At 43.9% G+C, this 26499-nt stretch overlaps 1 protein-coding gene across 5 annotated transcripts in view; it reads right to left on the bottom strand.

Moving 5' to 3' along the window:
* Positions 1 to 26499, bottom strand: part of Arhgap10 (Rho GTPase activating protein 10) — a 242164-nt gene that overhangs the window by 202121 nt on the left and 13544 nt on the right. Inside the window, exon 1 of one of the 5 annotated variants that reach the window (XM_051205933.1) lies at positions 7884 to 7969. The exons of the other annotated variants lie outside the window; for them this stretch is intronic. The gene's annotated coding sequence lies outside the window, so the exon portion shown is untranslated. Of the gene's footprint in view, positions 1 to 7883; positions 7970 to 26499 lie in introns of those variants that run through there. 5 annotated transcript variants of the gene reach the window in all.

Here is a 26499-nt window from a genome sequence, read left to right as displayed (position 1 = left end):
TGACCCTCAGAGCAGTCACAACAAATTCTATGCTGGACACCTCAGACTCAACAGGCATGCTGCAACCAGATACTAGCAAGGGTGAAGCCAGTGAGGACACACTCCAGTCATGTGACCCAGATCTGCACAAGGCTCTCCCTGAGCAGACCTCGCAGCTTCAGTTCTTGCTGAGGTAAGATCTCTTCTTGCTGACAGCCATTGCCACAAATTCTCACAAAAGAAAAACATACTCCTGCTTGTTCTACACAGATGATAAAATCCATGTGCCACATCAAAAATGCCACCAGAACTCCCCAGGAGGTGTCATACCTCAGTGAAATCATAACAAATCACACTCCTCATGATCAGGATTAACATACCCAAAACCTGATCCTTTAACCATATTACTCAAACATTATAAAGAACAGTAATTTCACAGTCGCAGTTTCTATGCCCACACCCCGAACACAAACTGCAAAACAAATTTCCTAATCCAGTCACCACAGGACATTTACAGGACATTGGGGAAAGGGAGGGAAAGGAGGGGAGAGGAGGGGAGGGGAAGGAGAGAGAAGTTTGAGGGGGAGGGGGAGGGAGGGAGAAAGGAAGGGAGAGAGGGAAGAAGACAGGAGGGAAGGAAGGAAGGGAGGAGAGGGAGGGGAGGGAAGGACAGGAGGAGAGAGGAGAGGAGAAAGGGGAGGGAAAGAGGGGAGGAAGGGAGGAGAGGGAGGGGATAAGAGGGAGAGGAGGAGAGGAAGGGGAGGGGAGGGAAGAGAGGGAAGAGAGGAAAGGAGGGAGGAAGGGAGGGCATTGGAAGCTGTGGCTTCGGCATCTTACCTCTCTGCACTTAAAGGCCACAAAGAAAAATTAAGCAAAAAAACTATCCAGTGACCTTTTCAAAATTATTCACAATACATCAAAACTGCTATCACCAAATAGATAGGTTTTTTTTTTTTTTTTTTTTTTTAATCTCAGAAGTTACATTTAAAACAGACACCTAGAATTTGGCAATATGTGTGAGGAACTTTACAAATCTGACCTAGTTTTCTATTTCTAAGAACTTGGCTTCAACTGGAAATATCCAGATATTTATTTTACAATAGCAGATGGCTCATAGGAAATCTAACGTAGTAATTTCATGCCAATTGGTTAAGAAAACTGGTACACCCAGAAGATAAAACATGCTATTAATAATATTTTAGTAAAATAGTTAACATGTCAAATCATCCTGACACAGCAAGTCCTATTACTGTCTTAGTATACAGGTCATAGTAGGAACACAGATGAGCTCTGGGCAAGAAGCACTAATACTGTAAAAGCCACTCCCTGTTCCTTAACACACATTTGGACACCCCCAGGATGAAGGGAGATACCACATCATATTCACTGTGAGTAGTACCCCAGTATGGACAAAAGCTAAACTCCAGCGTCCTTGGCCTGACCTGTCAAGATGGCTCCAAAGGTAAAAAGCTTGCCAAACCCTGAGCTTGACCCTGGAGAAGATGGAGAGAACTGATTCTGCAAATTTCCACGTGTGTGCTGTGGCATGCACATACCTATACACATTCAAATGCCTACACACACACACAAACGCATACATGTGCACACACATACAGCAGTAATAAATTAAATAAGCACTTTCAAAAAGAGATTTAGGCTAGAGTAGGCTACAACTGCAAAACCCCTGTTAAAAACCATGTAGAAGACTAAGAAACTGAGGCTGGAGTTGCGGACAGAATACCAGCCTGCTTCTAGGTCCTAGATCACCAACAACTGTCCCCTAAGTCTTGTGGGATCAGAATGTCAAATCAAAGGTGGAAGCACTTCCTTTGTTCCTGTCTCATTCTTCAGAATTCCCTAAGGTGGAGGAGGGGCTGACCTCATACTCAAGCTATCCCCTTTGTGCCGGCTCTGCAGGCCCCACAGCACAGGGTGCCACAGCTGGACTCCCTCTGAGCAAGCCTCACTGGCAACACTCTGGAGCATCAGCTGGCCCTGCTGAGCCTCAAGCCTCTTTGGTCATCTGTGATGGTGTTCCTGGCTGCTGCCAGCCACAAGGGGCTGACCCATCCCAGCTTCAAGTACTTCTCTCTGAAGGATACACAGTGCTCCACTCTTCTCTGGTCTCTTTCTACAGATCCCAGTGGTGAGATGACCAGTTCATTGCACATATCTAGCCCCTCCTTCCAAAGTCATCCAAGTCTTGTGATAAGTTTACATTTCATCAGATCATGCCTCTCTTCCCATTAGTCCCTACTTGCCAAACTCGTTCCTCCCAGGAAAGTGAGGAAGGCCCTGTAGCCAGGTACCTGGTTACTAAAGAATTTGTCACCTAAGTCCTCCTACTGGTTTACTGAGGAATCTCAGACAGGATCCACTGCATTCCCCAATGGACTTGGAACCACAGAAAGGACTGAATGAAACAAAAGTCAATGTTATATATATAACTTACAGGCAGTTCAAATGAAACACCCCCCTATGCCAGACTGAACACAAGGCCTCACACATGCTAAATACATACTTTATCAACAAGTTTTAGCATTCAATCTTAGTTACGCTTCAAATTTTCTAAATGGCCATGCATCTCTTTGAATAATAGGGAAGAAACTGTTATCTATGACGATTCATTACAAAATTTATTACAAACTGATAAAGGGGACAGGACACTGTGGCAATATATTGCAACTCTATCACCTAGAGGTACAGTGCTAAAAGTCTAAGCTACTTGTAACAATATTATGTCACTTTAAGTTAGGCAGAAATGTAAGAGTCTAAGAATCTAGAGAATTAACACGAAATTACGAGTGTTGTTTTAAATAAATATATCTATACCCTTCCATTTAAACTACAGGAGAATAGGAGATTAAATTTGGAAAGTTAAGGTTACAAAGTTCAGACTCATGTAAAGCTCAGACATTAAAAGCAATTACAAAGCTGGGCATGGTGGTACATGTCTTTAGTCCCAGTGCTTGAGAGGCAGAGGCAGACAGTGAGTTCCAGGCTAATGCAGGACTATGGAGCTTCATTTACAACACAGGACACAACAATAACTTCCTCAGAAGGAAACTACTTGAATTCAGTCTAAAATCTGAGATCTTCCCCAATAAGTTTCTACTCCACAGGGTCACCAATTCCAGGCTACAAGCTGAAAGGAATTTAGCTACCTGGACAGGCTTCCTCTCTCTACATGCCATGCTGCTCATTGCACACCACAGCAAGCCAGCTCTTGCCAGGCCAGCAAGCACTCCCTATCACAAGCTGCTAAATAAACTATAGCCATCGCCACTTCCACACAGTTACACAACCATTCCCAGACACTTCCTTCTGTAAAAAAGTGACAGCAGTCTCTCCCAATCAAAACTCATGCCAGGCTTCCTACTACCCATGGTGGAGTGTCCACTCCTGAGGCTTGTCGGTGTTTGCACAGCAGGGTAACACACGACACATGTGTGCAGTGGGCCCGGATTTGGGCATCCCATAGCTGTTGGCTGAACAAACCAACTCTGCTCCAACAGTGTCAGCTCTGGTCCTCCAGTTTCAGCTTTTCTAAGAGCAGCCCCTATGCCAGCAGCATCCACATCACCAGGGAACTTGCTAGAAATTCCTTTCACAAACCAAGAGAAACAGCTCTGAGACAGGAAGACAAAGAAGAATGCCTTTCCTCCAGACATGCTCCAGGGCTCACTTGCTCAGTCCCCAGAACAGAGCCTGTACTTCCTCTCCCACTGCTGTGCTCAGAACACCCCTCCCCTCCACCAAAAGAATTCCCACCAGCCCTTCCAAGCACAGATGAAGCTCCCTTTCCTCCTCTAGAAAACCTCTCCAGATTCCCAAATGGTCCCCACCATCTTCTGAACTCTGCCTGAACTAAGTCCACACTAACTAAAATGGCAATGGAGCAAGATGACAGCAGTAAGCACCCTAGGGCAAGGGTTACAACAGACCACACAAAGATCCTACTTAGACCAAGAGAGGCAGCCATGAACCTAGTGTTGAAGGAGACTGAGGCTACATACCCAGGCAGGAAATTTTTCAGCTAGCAATGGCCTCTGGATAATCCTCTTGCTTGGAAGCAAGGGAAAGCAACTGCTAAATTCTATGAACTTCCTATTCCTCTAGGGAAGGAGTTCTCAACTTGTGGGTTGAAACCCCTTTCACAGGGATCACCTAAGACCATCACAAAACATAAATGATACATTACAATTCATAAATGTGCAAAACTACAGTTAGGAAGTAACGACAAAAATATTTGTATGGTGGAGGTTACCACAACATGAAGAACTGTATTAAAGGGTCACAACATCCAGACAGGCAGAAAAGGGACTGCTGGAGACTGGACAGACTATAACCAAAATAGCATATTATTGGTAGCAGTTTGGGTCTCCTCTCCCCCCCCTCCTTCCCCTCCTCCCTTCCTTCCTCCCTCTTTCCCTCTTGGATATATCAGGTAGTCCTTAAACTCCACTTACCTCTTACAATCCTGTTTTAGCCCCCAGGAGGTAGGATTAAAGGTTTTGTTCAAAGTCTTACTATGTTAACTCTGGCTGGCCTAGAACTCACTATGCAGACCAGACTGGCCTCAAACTCACAGAAATTTATTTGTTATACATCCTGAGTGCTATGCTGGGCCACTATGCCTGAAAAGAAACACCAACTTACAAGTTCTTGACAACCCAAGTCATATCAAATCTCCATTGATTAGGTCAAAGTGATGACACATTGGAATCAGCAAACATAATATGTTTTTCCAGAATCCCAGCTATACTATACCAGACAATAAAGCCAAAAAAAACTTATTGTCCATCAAAATTGGTGACATCTACCATATGATAAACAATACCCTTCACTCTCTTCATACCAAGATAAGAAACGTATTAGATTAGTTGGCTTTCCATCGCTATCACAAAAGAACATAAAAATCAAGTTATAAGACAAATGATTTTGGGTGTTTCTAATCTAAGGTTGGACTGCTCCATTGTCCTTGGACCTATACTACAGGGACACAACACCATGGTAGAAGAGAATAAGAGCAATGCTACTGACCTCATGAAGCCTTAGGCAGCCATGCTTCCCTCCAGGTTCTACCATCCCCCACTGTCTGTCTATCACAGTCCATCAATGACCTAATCCATGCATGAGGTCAGAGTGACCCAAGACCTTTCAACACTGCTGCTAGGAAGCAAGCTCTGGAGGCAAGACTCTTGAACAACTTGGCACACCTACACTCTCAACACTCACCAAAACAACTTCAACCCCAATTTTTGTAAATGCCGATGCCAGGCCCATAGGACACAAGTCCATGTTGAAGATCACCGTGCTCCTGTTGGGTCTCTAAAGGAACATCTGATCTCTTCATGCTGAGGGTTTATAGCCCTCAGAGTTCTGTTCAAGTTCTAAGACTCCTCCTGGACTAGAGGAAATAAGCCTTGTTTTCAGAAATCAGGTTTGCTGAAAACACACACACACACACACACACACACACACACACACACACACACACACACACACAAACATAAGAGCCAAGGCAAATGAGGCTATATACTACTGAAAGAAATTCAAAGAAAATAGTCTCAGAACACCTCACAATTCATCCTTCCAGTGAGTGAAACAGGTTGACGGTGGGTGAAGGAGTCGCCAGTACATCCCTGTCAGTGTGATTAGCAGTTTAGGCATCTGCTTGACAGAGGCTACACTATCAAGCCTTTGGGTCAACATGAGGACAAGTTTGAAATACATTCCATCTAGCCACACAGCTCTTAATTCAACTGGCAAAGCAAGAGAACTCAATTTCTTAATACTAAGGGGACATGTACACATGGCAAAAACAAGTCTGGCATATCCATGATCAGCAGTTTGACATCAGTGCTGTGCATGGACACTCAGAAGGTGGCTGGCTATGACAGCTCCGAGTGTATCTCTCTCTCTCTCTCTCTCTCTCTCTCTCTCTCTCTCTCTCTCTCTCTCTCTCTCTCTCTCTCTCTCACACACACACACACACACACACACACTGCTGCCAAGTCAAACTCTGCTGTGGTTTTTCTGGACTGGTCAGTGATGAGTAAAGCCAAACACACAGACCCAAAATCTCAGTCAACAAGAAAGAAGACAATCTCCTAACCAGACAGAACACACACCAAATGTTCACTCTGGTATCACTGCCCTTGTGGATCAGAACAACCCTAAAATATGCGTTTAACTTCACAACAGCAAAAGCAAGTCTGTGTTTTGATGGAATCTATGTCCCTGAGCTCTGCAAAACCACCATCACTCCTAATGAGGGGCTCTTGCTTCCTATCAAACCAGCAGCTGCAGTGTAGCACCAAGTTATGGGCTTAAACAAGCATAAGCAAGGAAGTAAAGGGTCTGGAAAGCCTCCCTTACATCATTTATCAACTGCTCCACAACATGGCTTCCCAGGCTGCCAGCTGTCTGGAAACACCACAAGGCATTCCTGAGAGGGGAAACAGGCCTCATGTTGGAAGAGAGCATCTATAAACATTCCATCAACAACATCTGCTCAAATCAACTTTCTCTGTGCAATTTTCATCTGAGGCCCAGGGGCAGGTCTATAGACGACAATGCACCCACAACATGTAAAGTGCTATGCAGAGGCCTAAAAGGTCAGGGAGAGACAGCTTTATATGATGATAAGCATGAGACAGTTCCAAAAACGTCTCCATCAGGGAAACTGCAAACTGACATGCAGGATGAGTCGAGTCTGAGTTCAATTTAACTTTTCTGTACTTCAGTTCCCTAATAAGTCCAATGGGTATTGTAGCAGTAGTATGGGCCTAACAAATTTATTACACCTCAAGAGAAATACCTAAGACAGAGTAAGCATTCTATTAGGGTCAACAATGCCACCAACTTCAAGACTGGAAGATACTGCTTTTGGCAAAGCATTTTACAGCCTTTCCCTATATGCAAAAGGGAGCAGAAACCCATGTTCGACAAGGTGACTAAGGCTCAAAGCTTAAATTATGTGTAGCCAGTGAGCCACACAGCCATGATTTAAGTCCAGGCAGATATTTAAGTCCAGGCAGATATCTGGAACTACCAAGCCAACCAATCTAACCCAGTCAGGGTGCTACGAGTTCAGTGAGACATCCTGTCTCAAAAAATAAGTGGAGAGCTACTGAAAAAAGACACCCAACATCAACCTCTATCTAGCTTTACAGATACATACATACACAAATAGTCTCATTCATTCTTGCATTTTCTCTCGAATGTGTGCACTTCCCCCTCCCTCCCTCTCCCCACCCTCTGTGCCCCACCCCAAACCTCAAGGAAGAAAGGGCTGTGGCAAAGCATTAAGGGGCATGCAACCAAGTATATGCTGTTAAGGGAGTCTGTAATGACAATACGTTTATTGCCTCTGCAAGCTGGGGAGAAAGAACACACACGCACGCACCTGGTAAAGCATCATAGGAGCATATGCAATCTTCCCAAACAAGCTGTATAAATAACTCCTAGGTGGCCTTATGCCACAGCATATATACATGGAACAGAATGGATAAAACTAAGAGGAAATAAAGTTGTCATCTTAAAAGTCACTAGAATGGAACCCTCATCCTAAAGCAGACACAAACACTGGTCATATCCTCCTTCTCCACACGTGCAAGCCAAAACCATCAACAGACACTGGCTAAAAGCAAAGAATTTTGCCACAGACTCCACTAGAGGTTCGTGTTTACCTAGCCTAGTGAGCTTAAGATTTGAGCTGGAGAACGCAGGACAAACAAGGCCAGAAATGGTGAACAGGAATAGTATCAAGTTGGTCTGAACAAAGGATTTATATCAAGGTTATAAAGGAAATTCTACACCAATAGAGGACTAAGCTCCTGTCCAGTTCCGTCATACACCTTAGAAACAGTAACTCATTACCACCTTTGAATGCTTATTACCTCCATCTGGCAGTGAAGAAAACTGGGGCCCAGAGAGGCCAGGATCTTGTCCAAGCTCACACAGCAACCATAGCCAGCTGGGAGTCACCCAGACAGTGGGGTTCTCAGGCCCACACTCCCAAGCAACTGCAAGCCACTTTCCAGTGTGTGCTCTAGTGCTGACCAAGAACCATGGATACAAGAAAGCTAGCAAGGGCATCACTAGCTTCATAGTTCACCAGCATCTCAGAGCAAACCAGGGCTGACTCACATCTAAGGTGGAAGGTAGAGAATAAACAGCATGTCCCTCACCTCCCTCTTCACCGGGCAGGATGGCCAATCATTCCACTTGGACTCCAGGCTTTATTACTCACAGACACCACATGCTGTTTAGTGCACTGTTTTAAACTTCACCCAGGAAAAATATAATGGTTTTAAATCCTTATTAGAAGATCACAGGAACCCTGGAAACCACATACCAGAAAACACTGCCATGTCAGTTTGCTCCGTCATAACTAAGAATGCAACATTTCTGCCCACACAGGAGCCTGAGCTGCTTCCTACAACATCCAAAAAGATGAACAGTGTTTCCCAAGCCAGCCCTGTGCAGCTGGGATCTTACAACAGGAAGCCTGACACTGTCCACTTCACTATGCAGGCCTAGCCAAAAGCTGTTTCATAAAAAATAAGAAACAAGGAAAGAAGGAAGGAAGGGGGGAAAAGAGGAAGGGAGGGAAGGAGGAAGGGAGGGAAGGAGGAAGGGAGGGAGGGAGGGAGGGAGGGAGACAGACTTCTCTTCCTAAGTGATGAACATAAAAGACAGCACAATTCGAACTTGTAATGAACTAGGAGGAATTATTGTGAAATTCTGTGAAGTTGGGGGGAGGGAAGGGTCCTTTACACATCTATAATTAACCACAAAGTCACACCAGTGTATAATCAACATGCATACTTTTAACCTTGTGTGTATGGTGCTAGAAGTCAAGCTCATGGCCTCACATCTACAAAACCTATGCTCTCTGTGTAATTCCCACCCTTACTCTTCTCAATATTTTCAACGAGCCCTTTCTTATTTATTTTATTTATTTATTCATTCATTCATTCATTCATTTAATAGCAAGATCCTGTGTAGCCAGACTGGTCTCATTAAATAGTCTGACAATGACCTTGACTCCTGATCTTAGTCAGGGCCTCTATCTCTGAGTGTCAGGATTACAGGTATGAGTCATCAAGTGTGGTAATGGGGACTGAACCCACATCTTCCCCCATGCTAGGCAAGTCCTTACCAGCTAAGCTACATATCCAGCCCAAAGGATGCTATCCTCTGCTTAAAAACATACCACTTGCACTAACAAAGACATTTGCCAAGATTTTACACATGATATATTCTTTTTTTTAACCACTCAATTACACAATGCAAGTCTGTCTACATCTTCCCTAGTGGATTATACAAGAATCCCACCTAACTGCCTCCACACTGCTTTTGGAGCACAAATCAGCTCCGCCCACCCAATGACTCAGAGTAAAATATTAAGAGATATGAACAGCTGCGCTTATCCACCACACCAAAATAGCTCTCAGGAAACCAAACTCCATTTGGAGAGCTTCATTTACTGACCCTGCTCAACTGCAAGAGTACATGGGGAAGGTTCTCCTAATTAATAAGGAAAAAGCCTGCAAATGCTTTATTATTTATAGACCACATATCTTCTCCTAGAAGCCGACAAATTAAATAGCGTGGTTCACAATGATTTTTACGTGCAGTCCTCAGAGTGATGCAAGATTGCTAAAGCTTTGTCACCAGCTGAGAGGAATTCTTGGAGGAATTCCCATCAGTCACTCACCAAGTAGCACATGTCTTCGATCAGACAGGAAGTCCATAAGTCTGTTCCCATTTTTCCTTTCAGGCTATCTCTCACTCACCTGCCCTCCCTTGCCCCCAACTTCTGATCTATATGGACAACTACGGTTTTAAAAACAGGGATAATAAAAGCAGAGTTAGAGAGATAACTCAGTCAATAAAGTGCCTTCTACACAAAAGGAAGGACCAGAGTACATATCCCACAAGCCCACTTAAACCCAGGAATGGCAACATGTCCTATAACTCCAGCACTGCGAATGGACAGAGACAACCAGCCTAGCTAAAGTGGTAAGTTTTTGTTGTTGTTGTTTTTATTTTTTTATTGTTTATTTTTGTTTGTTTTGTTTTTCGAGTCAGGGTTTTTCTGTATTGTTTTGGAACCTGTCCTGAAACACGCTCTGTAGACCAAGCTGGCCTCAAACTCACAAAGATCTGCCTGCCTCTGCCTCCCAAGTACTGGGATTAAAGATGTGCCCCACCAATGCCCAGCTTAAAGTGATAATGAAGGTGAGCCTAGCATAATAAATAAACAAATATATATATATATATATATATATATATATATATATATATATTATATATATGTAATTTTTAAGGGGAATTTTTTTCCCCCAAAGGAAAGGTGGAAAGCAATCTACAAAGGACATCTGATGTCAACTTCAGGCCTCTATGTGCACCTGCACTGTCCCACACTAACAAATACAACACACACCAAAAGAAAAAACAAACCTGCGATAGATGCCATATTGTATAAGTCAGTGGTTAAAAACGTTCAGCAGGCTCAAACATCTGAGTTCCATACCAGTACTACCAAAGGCAAAACCTAGGCACAGAGAGGAGATACGCAGAGCAGGCCTAAGCAACACAAAAGTGCTGAGCATAGCTCAGTGCTGGAATGTCTGTCTATCACCAACAAGGTCCTGGGTTCTAGCCACAGCAGCATCAAAAAACAAGATGGGTGGGTGGGTGGGTGGGTGAGTGGATTGATGGATGGGTGGTAGGTAGATACATAGATAAATAGACAGATGACAGGTAGATGATAGATAGAGACAGACAGACAGACAGACAGACAGACAGACAGAAAGAAGATAGATAGATGATGACAGACTTACACCATGAAATCTAAAGTGTCCTTTGACAGATACATCCCACACCAGAAGAATCAGGGAGAAAGGAAGCTGAAGGTCACTGCTATTCCCAGGAAGGGTGCCAGCATTCCGTTAGGTTAAAGAAGGAACAAACGCGATCTATTTTCAAATGGGAGTGGCAGGGAAGAGAGCACAAACAACACTAAAAGCTCCCCCAGAAAGACCCTTGAACTAGCTTAAATTACTTATTAATGGCATCAGCAGGGTCAAGGAGCATCATAGAAAAGCACATACATGAAACATACAAGTTAACTAACACTGCTCACACATGATGGAATGTAAAGAGAGGTGTTCCCTTGATGGGAGATGCCATTATGTTTCTCATACTGGTTAATGAATAAAGCACTGTTGGCCAATAGGAAAGGAAGATAGGAGGGACTAGGAGACAAGGAGGAAAGAGGAAGTAGTAAGGAGGAGTCAAGATGGAGAGGCTGGAGAGAACAGAACCGCCATTCCTCTGCTCTCGGTAAGACCACGTGGACATACGTAGAAATGGGTTAATAATTAAGACAGAGCTAGCCGATAAGAAACAAATAACTGGGCAACAGGTAATATCAAATACAGTGTGTTATTTGGGGCTGGCACGGTGGCAGGACAAGACTGGCGGCAGGCGGAAAAACCTTATTCCTTACATTCCCTGACCTCTATCAAGGAACCAGTTAACATTGAGCATGCACTAAGTTGATATACCAGGACTTCAATCATCACAGCAGTATAATGTGTGAGCATGTATCACTTTTCACTATTATGGCTGTTATGTGCCTCAAAAATCTGTTCACTGAGACTGAGGCTGCCCTCAGTTGCAGCAGCCTCTGCAGAAACTACAACTCAGGTGGCAGAGTGCTTAAGCACATATCAAACCTTGGGCTCAACCCCCAGTACCATGTAAGACTGATGCTACAAGTCAAAACCCCAGCACTTAAGTAGAGGCCTGAGAGCTAGTGGGCTACATGAGACCCATAAAATAGAGAGGAGGAAGAGGAAGGAAGGAAGGAAGGAAGGAAGGAAGGAAGGAAGGAAGGAAGGGAAAAACCCATGTTGAATTCCTAGTCTCCTTTTCCTTCAATGTGGCTATATTTGGACAAAAGACTTCAAAGAGATAATAAGGTAAAAACAAGTTCTTTAGAGGGAGTGCTAGTCCATCAAGGTGTCCCCGATAAGATTGGCAGACACAGAGGTAGGTCCTCTTGTACTACTCTAGTAGAATTCCCAAGTCTGGGTAATGAATAAACATTTGTGTTCACAGTTCTGGAGGCTTGGAAGCCCAAGGTCAAAGAGCTGCAAAGGGGTGAAAACCCAACAGAACTCACCCTTACACCAGAAGCCACCACCACCTCCATACTCAATCCTACTTATTGTTACACCAAGGTCACTTCAAATACACTGGCCTTGGAGAGCACATATAGAATATTACCCAAAGGGCCTTGTAGCTAAAAGGCCATCTGAGGATAGTGACTTTACAGTGGGGCCTATTGGAATGTACAAATCACCTGGTGTATGGCTCCCGAGATGACCATGGGACCATGGTCTTGTCCTCTGTTTCCCATCCCAGGTGTGGAATAGTTTGCCCTGCTGCTCCCACCAGGACACACGGCCACCACAGGTCCAAAGCAATGAAACCAAATGGTAATGTACTAAAGTCTTTAAGACTCTGAGCCAAATATATTTCTTCACTCCATAAGTAAATTAGCATGGGCATCTGTTACAGCAACAGGACTCTAACACAGAGATTGCTTGAAGATGCACATATGCAGTAGAGGAGGCAGTTGCTGGAAGAACCCCACACTGCCAACACTCTGACCTCAGAGTTCTGCAGCCAGAAAGATGAGACAATGGAGCTCTTCTGAAGCCAATCCATTCAGAGTACTTTGCTTTGACTACTATTAAGTACCCCATGCTACAGCTCAGAGACATTTAGTAATTTGAACAAAGTAACTGAGCTAGCTATGGTGATTGGCATTTGCATCCAGGCCAAAATATAACTTATTCTGCCTAATTTAAATACTTTGCTTGGCATAAATTAAGTGCTCAAAAAGTACTGGTTATATTGTCTAATTATGCCATGTGATAGAAGTTAAATGCAGGACACAGAAGTAAGTTGTGCTATAAAATCACTACACTAGAATGCTTCTGTGCCGTGATAAACAAAAAGTACTATATTGGTAATGTAATAAGTTGGAAATAAATTCAAAGCAAGAGATGGGCGTCCCCAATGGATCGCTCATGCTACAACCCAAATGACATGTGGCCTGAGGCAGTGCCAAGAACGCAGAGGCCTGGTTAGTGTGTGAGCAGAATATCTATCTCTATTACTAAAGAAGCAATCTCTAAAGTCGGGTGCGTGGTGCGTGCCTGTGGTTCCTGCTGCAGGGGATGCTGAACCAGATGATCACTTGAACCCAAGGCTCTCTGAACCAGCCTGACAATATGCACATAGACAAGGCATAAGATGATGATTCAGAACCTATTTTTCTTCTGCTTTGCTTAGGCCAGGCCCTATTTTGTAATATGAAACATGTGTATAAAAGAATTATTTTTCAGTACACAGTTTAATTATTCATCACCCAAAAATGTACTATTTGATTCCTTGGTTAGAAAAAGTTGGCAGTCACCTAAGGCGTTCCCAACATGCTCTCAGTTCCAGCCATGGGTCTATAAACCAGCAAGAGGATGCAAACAGGTCCCCAAGTAGCTTCCTACAGATTCTTAACTGAAATGACTGGGGTGGGGAGCATTTTGGCAAGCTGAAGAAAAAAAAAAAAAAATGCTCACTAACCAGGTGGTGGTGGCATGTGCCTTTAATCACAGCATTTCGGAGGTAGAGGCAGGCCAGCTTGGTCTACAAAACTACATAAGAAACCCTGTCTTAAAACACACACACACACACACACACACACACACACACACACAATCACACAATCACAAACTGATGCCAGGTTTCCAAACAATTAAAAGGTATGTGGCAGGGAAGCTGGGCTAAATATACCATCACTGTTGATTCACAAGGACTTTGTGGTCTCCAGGGTAATCACTATAAATATATAAATATTAATCACCATCAGTCTCCAGAAATAAAGGGGCCAGTGGCAGCAAACTCAGACTTTGCCACATGAAAACAGTACTGATGCACATATTTGAAACGAAATCCAGGCGTGTCATTAATTTTTAAATTTTGCGTATGTTTAAAACCATAAATAGAGAAATATAGAACCTTACATTAGTAATTATGAATCATAATAGATACTTCCATTTCTTCCTTCTTCGGTACCTCCCTAAAGATCAGAACTATGTATGTTGAGAAACCGTCTCACCAGTGAAACAGATCAGGGTTCCTTCAAAGATCATCCCACTCTAACAGCAAAAAGTACAGAACACTACACAGAATGCAAACAATGCAAGAAGGCTCAATGCTGGGCCTTGCTGTGGTAGTGCACACCCTGGATCCCAGCACTTGAGGCAAAGGCAGAGGATCTTTGAGTTGTGTTTGAGACCAGCCTGGTCTACACTGTGAGTTCTAGACCAGCCAGGTTACAAAATAAGACCCTGACTTTAAAAAGTAAAAAGTAAAAAACATAGGCCTAAGGAAATGGCTCCATGTGTAAGAACACTTATTCTACAAACCTGAGGACTTGAGTTCAAGTCCTCCGCACTCATGTCAGAGGAGTAAAGGCAGACATATACCAAGAGTTCATGTCATCAAACGCATTCAGTTCCTAAAGTTCCTCTAATCCATTTCTATTGTAAAACATCAACAATATTCTTTGGTTGCCTTGTGGGTGTTTTGTTTGTTTGGTTTGTTGGTTGACTGGGGGTTTTTTCACTTTGTTTGTTTGGTTGACTGAGGGTTTTTGCACTTCATTTATTTGTTTGTTTGTTTTGGTCATTTTGTCTTGTCCAGCCCCCAACCCTGACTCAAGCCCACCCCAAGCTGAGGATCCAAACAAAGACTTTTGTTCTCTTCCACTGAGCTAAGTCCCCAATCCTAACAACACTCTTTGGAAAAATGTAAGATTTGGCTGAACAGGTTCCAGGACAAGGAGGTGGGATTGTGTTCATATGCTGAAGCCTCCGTCCTGAGAAAACTCAGCAAGTGAAGTTCACTAGATGCAGCTCTTAGCCAGGAAAACTTCTCTGGGAAGGTCCACCATCTGTCTGATAGGGTACAGTGGATCAAGCTAGAGTTAATAGCAGTGTTTAGGGTTTTTGGATAGTAAGCTGACTGGTGTTCTGCTCAAATCAGCCACATGTTCTTCAACAGATCATTTGTTATAATATAAGAAAATAACATAAGGGTTTCCAAGCTCGGTTTTATGATCCCTATGTCTTAAAATGGGCCGTAGAAGATAAGGTGGTGGGTAGCGAAGAGGGGGACGCACTTCACAGAAGAGCTCAGCACAACTATTCTGTGACTTTGGCTTCTGCCAGAGATCTTACTACACCTTCTGAATATCCAGAGTCAGAACACAGGCCGGCCAAACACAACTGTTTATTCAGGGTTTGATGTTTGACCGAAATGAATGAAAGGTCTGAAAGTCATTGTGAAACGGGTAGTTTCTCAGGCCAGCTATATGAGGGAAGGGGGCACTCCCTGGTTTGCTCACACACTTCATGTCTGCACTCTCCTACAGTGTTCATGTCCATCCACTTTTCAGTACCCACAGCATGTTATTTTACCAGAGGTTACGAAGCTCACACTTTAGAAGGCTGACAGGGGGTGGGGGGGACAAGTGTGTGCTGAGGACAAATGTGTGCAAGAGGGGAAAATAACAGCTTCTCTGCAAAGAAGCCAGCAGGGCTAGGCCGTTACCCCATCCCCTCGCACGGGACAACTCCAATGACTAACTCCCTTGGACTAGGCTCTAAGCCTGAAGGATACACTCCACCACAGTGAGGCCCAGTCTCTAATATGTGAGCTGTGGGGACCTATTCAAACGGTACTGGGATCCAATTCACCTAACCTTTGCTTTAGCTCCATTTTCTTCACCTTTTCTTGTCTCCCTAAGTCCTCCTCATCCACAATGGTTTTGTTTTTTCTCTTATCAAATGTGCCTGGAAAAGACTACAGCTGAACAAAAGTCACAGACAAGTTCTTTAAAAAGATGTATTTCTAATTTGAGCTCCTGGCCGTGTCTTGCTGCCCTCAGTCTTCTTTCACATAAGCAGAAGCAACTATTTTCTTAAAGGGGCTTACAGGCAAAGCTCAGCCCTCCGTGGGGCTTTTTAAAACATGACACTAAGTTCACAGGTGCCTCTATTTTATACAGCCTGGCTGTCCTAGAACTAGCTCTGTGAACCAGGCTGGTCTCAAACTCAGATCCACCTGCCTCTGCCTCCCAAGTGCTAGAATTAAAGGTGTGGACCACCTGGCTATACCAAGTTCCCACACAGAGGGTCTACAGAATTTTTTCATGAGTGTGTTTGTAATTTATTTAATGTGTGTCTCTGGTAGGAGTGTATGTGCCAACTGCCTGTGGAGGCCAGAAAAGGGAAGAGGACATCAGACCCCCCAAAGTCAGATTCAAAAATGGTTGTGAGTTGCTCTGTGGGTGCTAGAAACTGAACATGGGTCCTCTGCAAGAGCAGCCAGTGCCCTTAACTGTTGAGCCAGCTGTCCAGCCTCCGCACACAAGCTTCAACGTGAAAAACTCCACAGCCACCAGAAGAACTTAGACCAATATTTACCCATCTTTGTCCTTTGGGAAGTAAAAGGATGTTTTGAGAAGAGAAGGCCTAGTTAAATAAACATAGAAACATAAATTTAAACTCAGCTGAACAGATTTACTATTGAGCTTGCTTTAATATAATCTTTGTGTCCAAAAGAGCACAGAACATGCTATGAATTACACCTGACTCCAAATACTATTTGCATGCAACTTCCTCCTACAAATGCCAGCCCTCCCCAGGAGACACGGAGGACCACCGCACCACATGATAGAGTATATTTTACTTCAGAAATCTTCCAGCACATACATTACACTGCACTGCGAGCAATGGAAATGGATGAGGCGCACTGACATGCGCGCACACATGTCCCTGGCTGTAGCATGGAACACTGGGCTGATGTTAAAAATGCAGCAGGCTTGTTATGACAGTTCAGCTTCCTATCAGTTTGGCTGCCTTTAGGGTCAGTTAGGAGACACACAGTTAGGAGCAGTGTGACTGAAGAGGAAAGTGTAACTGAGGGGAGGAGACCCACCCTACACAGGAGTAGCACCACTCTAAGGCCTGGGAAACCAAAATGCAGAAAGTCAGAAGAACACCAGTACTCAACTCTCTGCTTCCTGACTGCAGAAGCCATGTGGCACGCCAACTCACTCCTGCCATTGCACCACTCTGAGGAGGGACTATGTCCCCTCAAACAGTGAACCAAAATGAACCCCATAAGTCGCCTCTTGCTGGGTGTTCGTGGTCACAGCAACAAGGGATAAGGCACATACCCCTACATGTCTTGTAACCATACAGTGTCACACACAGTCCTCAGCCTCTGTCTACCCTAAGGACTAGGCTGGAGTCCATGAACATCTGCAGTATTAAATGGCTTCACTAAATCACACAGTTCTCAGATTATAATCACAATGATATGTGCCTGTGGATTTATTAGATACACAAAGAGTTCCATGGCTCAAAAATCTATTTTACAACATTCTCTATGGACTAGCATACTAGTGAAAATAACCTTGGCAATATAATCATATAAAAGACATGTAATATCTGCTTGCTGAATTTGAATTTATTTCAATTTAGAAAGAAAGAGCTCAAAAGCCACTATTAAGGAATGTGCACCAATAGTCCCCTCCAGGAGGGAGACTAATTTGAGTTCACAATTTCAAGGCAGCCTGAGCAGCACTGAGACCTTGTGTCAGAAGCTAAAAGTATTTTTAAAAGACAGGAAAAAGAAACACACTCATATCCCAGATCCATAAAACCTGTCCAATTCCTCTGGTTCCTACTGGCCCTGTTTTGACCCTATATTCTGCAACATAAAATACTATTTCTCACCAGGCGTTGGTGGTGCACACCTTTAATTCCAGCACCTGGGAGACAGGGGCAATTGGATCTCAGTGGGCTGTAGGCGAATCTGGTTTACAAAGCAAGTTCCAAGACAGCCAGGACTGTTACACAGAGAAACCCTGTCTGGGGAGGGATGGGAGGAACTATTTCTCAAAGAGTAATACAACATACTACAGCAAACCCATGACAGAATTTGAGAAGTACTATAGTTTGGGTATAATATGTCCCCCGAAGGCCCATCTGCTAAATAAAGGCTTGTTCTCCAGCCTGTGGCATTCCATGAAGGTGACAGAAACTAAAACATAGGGCCTAGTGGAAGGAAGTTAAGTCACTGAGAATATACCCTGAAAAGTCCTTTCCTTTTTCTTTCCTAGATGTGAGAAGAGCTTATTTGCCATACTCCTTCCCTGACACTCTGCCTCATCACAGATCCAAAGTCAACAGAGCCAACCACAATGAAAACACTGAACCAGAACAAGCCATCCCCCTTATAAACTGTTTCTCAAGTGCCCTGTCACAGCAATAGGAAGTCGTTAATGAACACCCACTAAAGTTCAAGGCCACTGTCTATATAAGACGATGTTCATTCCTGGTCCAGAGAAGTTACTTATTCTGCAGACTGGGACACACAGCAGAATCACCTGGCAGGCTCTCAAAACTTCGAAGTTCAGCCTTCACCCTGAAGCCAACCTGATAACATCACTCAGCCAAAAGAAAACGTTAAGGAATCAGTTTCTGTCAAGTTCCTCAGGTGATGGTAACAGAGTTTTGAGAACTACTGTCACAACAGCATCTCAGCATTTCCTTTCCTAAAAGGCAATTTCCTTTCCTAAAAGGCAATGTGTGTAAGGCAGTTTTTAGTCTGTTTACAGGTGTTTAGCTCAAGACACACTGTACCAGCTGCCCAGAAACAAAGCTATCACACTTATATTATGGGCCTTCTGTGTTCACGTGTATTTAAGCATAATAAATCATTCTGGTTGTACTACTTTGTTTATGCCTTGTCAACATCTCATTCCTGTCACCTCTGTAAAAATAACTAACCTGTCTTAACTCCTAGCAAGTAGGAGAACAGATGTGTGTTCTTTGATTAGCTACACTCCCTACCTAGTCCACCTGGTGTGTTGTCCCCCTCAAAAAAGGCATTAGAAAGGATTTATCATTTTTGTTATCTTACCTTTCCTTGTCCTACACGCTTACACACTCCCATTCTGCATCTGTAACAAGTACTCTGTAAGATCTAACAGCAATGAAGAGTGGAACCAGTCAAAACATATTCGGTGGCATTTTTATATCTCAAATTTCTAAAGGGAAAGAATTTCTAAGGGGAAAGAATCTATTTCTCAAAATCAGAATCCAGACACTAAACAAGAAGACAGATCCATTGCTAGGAAAAGGCCAACAGCAACAACTGCTCACAAGATTCAACTGGTTTACCTTTTCTCCTTCTTTTAGAGCCTTCTAGAGACTACCCTAAACTTGCTTAGCACCTAGTCAACGCAAACCTGAAGACTAGAGCAGCAGTACAGAGGGAAAAGCAGCCACATCCCCAAGTGAAGAATGTTCAAACCCACACGCTGCCTCAGTAGGGCTGCTGTTTTAGGACAGCAGGGAGTTACACTTTGTGAGGACACAAAAGCATTCCTGAGACAACTGTGGACACTCCGGTGGTTTGGCCTGAACACTGCTGCCCAGCTCACCCTGAAGGAACCAGCAAAACCACACAGAAACAGAAAGAAAGCACACCAAGAATGCACTATGCAGTTAGATGTGGAAAACCCTAGAGAGATGCTGTAAATTTCAGCATGTTTCTGTCCAAGGCCCTTTACAGACATTAACTCAGACTTACACCAGCACCACCTCTTCCAGTCCTCAGTGGAGAGAAACTTCACACCAACACAGAGCCAAAGCCAAGAGTGAAAGTCCTGCCCCCCACGCACACTACAGCTGGACCCAGGTGTGACCAAGGCAGTGCTTCACTTGAGTTATGGAAAATCAGTCCCAAAGAAGACCTACCACTTAACTAATTAACTGTTCCTCATATAATCAAGACAGCAAGTCAAAAGCTCTTCTTAAATTAAAACCTGCTTACCAGCAGAATGGTGGTGGCACAATCTTTAATCCCAGCACTCGGGAAGCAGAGGTAGGCAGACCTCTATGAGTTCAAGTCCAGCCTGATCTACAGAGCAAGTTGCAGGACAGCCTCCAGAAACTACAGAGAAACCCTGTCTCAGAAAACAAAACAAAAACAAAAAACTAACCCTGGTTATCACACAAGAGATGAAATTTCAAGGAAAATCTGGGGAAAATCAATTCTTCAAAATAACTGCTGTTGGGCATGGTGATACACACAGCTATAGTCCCAGCAAAGGGAGATGGGGGGGGGGGGGGGATAATGAATTCAAGGCTAACCTGGAGTTTCTGTGAGACCCAGTCTCAAAAAAAAAAAAAAAATGAGGGGAGGAAGATACACCATTATGAAGTATCCCTTTTAAAACTTTAGTGATGTGCCAGGCGCCTGGTCTCTGGCTGGTAGTATAATTTTGGAGAGGTTCTGAAAAGTTCAGGGTGTAGCTCTTAGCTGGAGTAAGTAAGCCATAGTGGGATGGAAGGAGAACAGGGAGGGGTCTGACCCCTAGGTTTCCAGTACACCACGAGGTGAAATAGCCTTGGTTGGCCTCATGTTCCTGCCACCATGATGGCCTGCCCAAGCAGCTATGAACAGAACCCTCTAAAACAATGGCCTCATCCCCCATGAGGGTCCAACAACCCTTTCACAGAAAACAGATCTTTACATTACAATTCATAACAGTAGCAATAAGTTGATGGTTGGGATCACCATAACATGAGGAACCACAACTGCATTAAAGGTTACAGCATTAGGAAGATTGATCTCTGTTTAAGTTGATCTCTCATCAGAAATAACTGATGAAAGAATCCAGTCTATAAAATATGTCACCCTAGAAACACAGTTCTATGATAACGTGCACCGAGTCCAATTCTCAGTATGTGTACACACATAGATGTATGACACATGAGCTGAATTCAACTACTGACCCAGCTAATTAAAAACTTCAAATATTTGATCACTTTATTTAAGGTCTCTAAATTATCATCTGTGAAAATTCACAAGCTATCTGAACAGAGCCTAAAATCCTTCCCTCAATTAAATGGGAAAATCAAGTGAGGCAATAAACACCCAGCAAGTGGTCAGCCACCCCCTGCTAACTATCGTCCCCAACTGGAAAGGAAGGTGGCTTGAAACAGACTTAAAAGTCAGACTGATTTCAGCAATCCTACAGAGAAGTTGATAGCAGTCTAATTAATGAGCACGAGGAATATGGTTGTTATAAATAGACATATATAGACATATAAGCCAGAAATATACAGTGAAATTCCATGGGGGGGAAAACACCTAAATGGTAGCATTGTGGACATGCTACATTAACTTTATCTTCATGGTTACTAGAAATATTTAATGATACAGTTCCCACTGTATTTTTCATGGCTGCATAAATTTGCAATGCCAGTTACCTTTCAGCCTCAGTTTCCATATGAATAAAATGAAGAAACCAGCTCTCAAACTTTTAAAATTAATATCACACATGTCATGGCACACATTTGGAGGCCAAAGGACAAATCTATGGAATCAACTTTCATCTCCCACCTTTCCCTGGATTGGGAGATCACACTCAGGTCTTCAAGCTTGAGTGGCAGGTACCTGTACTCACTGAGGGGCCTCAACAGCTCCAGAAACCAGCTCTACAGCACATCCTACAAACATCTCAGTACTGACCTACCACACAGCAAACATTGTAATCCATACCCATAAGGCTGACATTCTTAGAAAAATAGACAATAACAGACATAAAAATTACCTCACACCAGGAGATGCTCACTGAGGGTTGCAATGGCAGGAAAGGGGAGAAAGTGTAGGGAAAGGTGAGGGCCTCCCCGAGCAGTGCATTGAAGCATGCAGTCCACACTACTCCTATACATCATCAGCATCAAGATGGGGGTGGATGAGAAACAGTCTAAAAGTGACTATGATGACAACTATACATGCTGACTTAGAAAAAGTCACCAGCCAGGCAGTGATGGCACATGCCTTTAATCCCATGACCTGGGAGGCAGAGACAGCCTAGTCTATATTCCATGTTCCAGGACAGCCAGGGCTGTCTCAAAAAGGGGGGGGGGGACAACTATACACTTTTAATAAATGGATCATGAGATATATGATTTGTATCTCAAAAATAGACAAAAAAAATTACTCAGTCTGAAGACTCATGTACCTGCACTTAAAGCTTCACAGAATGAGGAAGAAGACCATTTCAATAAGTAAAGCATTAACAGACTAAGACACATACATGGCGAGCTAAGGCACAAGTTAGGCATGTGTCTGTCAAGTGCCTGGCCAGTCACTCCACCTGGTCCCATTCCTCTGAGCCCTGCTGAGGTGGCAATTCCACACAGATCTGTCTGGTTTCACAGGATTACTAGACATAAGCAGGCTCCAGGCAAACAGGCAGGCTAGCCAAGGACCAGTAAGAGCCAGGCTTGACCACCTTTCCCAAACACACACACACTGCTATGTTGCCAGGCCAATCCAACTCTCCAAGGAACATGACAGAAGATTAAGTATCAGGATAAATAGCATCAAGTAAAACTTTGAGACACCTTTGGGTGAAGACTCCTGAGTGCAGAGTCAAGGAAGCAGAAGGTATGACTAGAGAGAAGCTATGGAAGCCACCTCAGATGAAAAGAAATAAAGATGGCTGGCAAAGAACAGCCAGGGCTGGAAACGCCAACCAGAACAAAACCACACACTAGCTTCCCAGTGACTTTCTGGCTTCAAGCTGAGAAAATCAGATTTTTCAACAAACCTAAAAGAAGCCGCCATGACATGATAACTTTCCCCTTTGACATCCCCAGACACTGTCCTCTCTTCCTCCCTCAAGCCCTCCCTTTCTCCCTCTCTCACTGCAACTACACCACCAACCCTACCCAGACCAAGGCCATTCTCCTTAAAGTGAGCAGCCTTCGTTACTCCAGGTGTCCAGGTGATACAGTTTGGATCGTAAATGCCCCTCAAAACCCTCTCCTTTAAAGGATGTCTTAGCTTGGCACTATTCGACAGAGGTGCCAAGGGATGGAACCTAATAATAGTTCTTTAAGAGGGCTCTTCCCTTCCTCCCTCTGTTCCTACCTGCCCAGAGATAAGCAAGAGCTCTCACCAGAGCTCAGGCGATGGGACTGACTGACTCTAGAACTAGCTCAGGTAACACCAAGAATGCCCTCTTCTGATGAAAAGGTGCAGCGCTCCATTTCACAGCCCCTTTCATTCTGTCTCCTAGTTCCCTGAGACAGGACTTTCTAGTTAGATTAACCTAACCAACTCTGTGCCCTCCCTCCAGTGCCCTAATGCAGTGAGCAGCGAGCAGCGTGCTCATGGCAATTCAATGGCCTGCAGAACAGCTGACACACTCCCCTCAAGAACTAGTTACTACAAGATCGAGAACCTGCTCCAGTCAACAGCCACTACCATCTTTTACTCCTTGCTTTCCTTGGGCTGAACCACAGTGACTTTATTCCCACACTCACTTCTAAATTGAAGGAAACCATGTAAAAACTGCGGCACTTCATAGGCGGGCGTTGGTGGCACACCTTTAATTCTCGTACTCAGGAGGCAGAGGTAGGTGGATCTTTGTGAGTTCAAGTCCAACCTGGTCTACAGAGCTAGTTCCAGAACAGGTTCCAAAGCTACACAGAGAAACACTGTCTTGGAGGGTGGGGAACAACAACGGGGGACCTGTAGCATTTCAGAGGCTAGTGGATTTCTGTGAGGCTAGCCTGCTCTACAGAGCGAATTCCAGGACAGCAGGGGCTACACAGAGAAACCCTGTCTCAGGAGTGGGGGCTGGGAAGGGGTAACCTGTGGCCTACAAGATCAAACAGAAGCTTACTGGCAAGTCTTAGGAATTCTTCTGATACAGGCCACCTTTCCTTCCTTCTTTTTCAACCTTCCCAAAAATGGTTGTGATGTATAGACACGTTCTGCAAGCCTGATGCAAAAGGCAACTGATTTGGGGATCCTCCACCTTGGCAATCAGCCAACAACAATCTATTCTGAACAATTATGAAAAAAATGGCCAGCTGGGTCAAGTTCTGTAGATGCCTTCTGCCACATGCAGCCATCAGTACTGATGAACTGTTCACTTGTTTCCTTGCTCACTCACTCAACAAGTGGGACCAGTGGTTTCATCCACCCAGTAGCCCTGCAGCCTTGCTCCCAGAGCATGATCCAGCAACTACACAACTCAACCGCTAGCAAAGGTCCATCTTCTACAGAAAAAGCATCACCTGGGCAAGGTCAGAAAGGACATAAACCTGCCAGCAGCTTGCTAAGGAAAAGCCATGAAGCCAACGTCTTCAACAGGAGCTGATGCCTGGGTAACACTGATAGTCTGACAGTAGAGCTCCTTCCTGGTCACAGGCAGGAAGAGGGAACGGGATGCCTTACATTTTCTGAAAGCAATTAAATAGAACAAGATGTCATGAACAAAAGAACATCAGACTGTTTATCACAGAACTGGCTATGCAAGGCAAAGTTTTAAAGTAAAATAAACCTGGTAAGAAAATTTTTAAATAAGAACAAAATCACAAATCATAAGAAAACCAAATGTCACTTTTGTTCTAAAAGTAACAAGACAGCCTAATGTTACAACTTTGGTTTTGCCTAAATAACAAATTTACTTTTATATCACTGGGAATTTTTAAACTGTCTTTTTGAAACATTTGTGTTTCTCAAGATATTTTGTTCTATTATAAATCTAACAAAAGCATATACATCCTCTCTGTGTAGAATTATTATCTTGTCTTCTCCTGTGGCTAGTTTTTCTTTATCTGACATAAACACTAACACCCTACCTTTCCTCACACATAACAAAGAAAATTCATCCAAACTATCTATATCTGGTGACAGAATTAAAAATGTAGGTACCCTTCAGCATGTTTAATATAAGAAGCCATTAGAAATGATAACAGAAATTCAATCAAAACAGCTCAACTCCCTTTGTATGCCCTTGTGGATTGCTCCAAGAAGCAGGGGCATACATCCTACCTGTGACCAACATCTTCTAAGTCTGTCTTCATGGTCCCAAGATTCATCAACTCAGCTGAGACCAAAGGCATACTCTGACTGGACTCCATGCCCCAGACATCCAGGACTTTATGATTCCAACTGTTTTTATCATCCGTGCTTACAACCAGGAATTTGAGAAGGGGGCGGGAAGAGCACATATACAAAAGACACTTCGTGTTAAGAGCTACTCATTTCTCCACAGTCCAGGATGGAAGCAAAGAATGGAGAACACTAACACGGGCCTTTGCCTGCCAGAGGGAAACTCCCCTGCTCCCCTGCTCCCCTGCTCCCCTGGCGTAAGTCAGCACCAGGCTTCAGTGCCCCTGTGTGTCCCCTAGGTCATTAGCACTAACATTATACTTTTGAAATCTTGTTTTGCTTAAAAGGCAAACAGCAGCCCTTTCTTGTGATGGACAGACAGTATAGATACTAATTCAGACCATCTGAGAATGACTGTCTGTCCTGTGACTCTTAGCAACTATCTCAGTCACCAGTCTATTGCTGTGAAGAGACACCAGGACAAGGCAATCTTAAGAAAAGCAGCATTTACCTGGAGGCTTGCTTACAGTTTCAGAGGGTGAGTCCCTTACCATCAATCACAGTGAAAGCATGGCCACCACAGGAGGCATGGTCCTGGAACTGAGAGCTTTGCACTCTGATCCACAGGCAGCAGGAAGAGACTGGGCCTGGCACACTTCTTCCAACAGGGCCACACCTTCTAACCCCTCTAATCCTTTTAAACAGTTCCACTCTCACATATATGAACCTATGGGACCGATCTCATTCAGACCACCACAGCAGCTTAAAGTAAATTTACTGAAAACATTTCTGATTACCTAAATTAACTACTGTAGATATTATAACCCTGTAGCTTTATACAAAATAAACCCCAAACCAGGTATGTAAAGCTCTCTGACTCTCAAGCTTCTGGAATGCTGAGGTTACTGACATGTACCAGCCCATCCTATTGTTATGAAGTGCTGGAGATTGTGAGTGCTAGGCAAGCAGTCTTCCAACTGAAGGTCACCTTTAGCACCCACGGATTCCATGATCTTCTAACTCTTCTTCCTACTGTAAACTTGGAGACTTTCTATGACTTATTAAACTGTGGCCACAAGCTGGGAAAGCCAGCCAGCCATTCCCTTCTGTTGTTGGCTCCCTTACACCTTCCAAAGGTCATATGCTCACTGAGGCCTGCACTGGCTCCCAGGATGGTACCAACTCCCTACCCACTCTCCCACTCTGCCCTCACCTCATGCATTGTTCTCACATGCACCTACTCAGAATGGACACTCGCCTTAAGGTTTTGAACTTAAATTTCCAAGCCACAAAAATTCAAAACTTTTATAAATTTACCTGTTTTCTAGACAAGTGTTGAGATAAATCAGACCTTCCACTCAGGCACACTGCTAAAAAGGCACTCAATCAAGTTAAGACAAACAAAACCCTGTTAACTGTAGTCACAGGGTACATCCG

Source organism: Phodopus roborovskii, unplaced genomic scaffold, assembly GCF_943737965.1.
Source record: "Phodopus roborovskii unplaced genomic scaffold, PHOROB, whole genome shotgun sequence".
Taxonomy (NCBI): Eukaryota; Metazoa; Chordata; class Mammalia; order Rodentia; family Cricetidae; genus Phodopus; species Phodopus roborovskii.
This window is presented reverse-complemented; position numbering and strand designations above follow the sequence as displayed.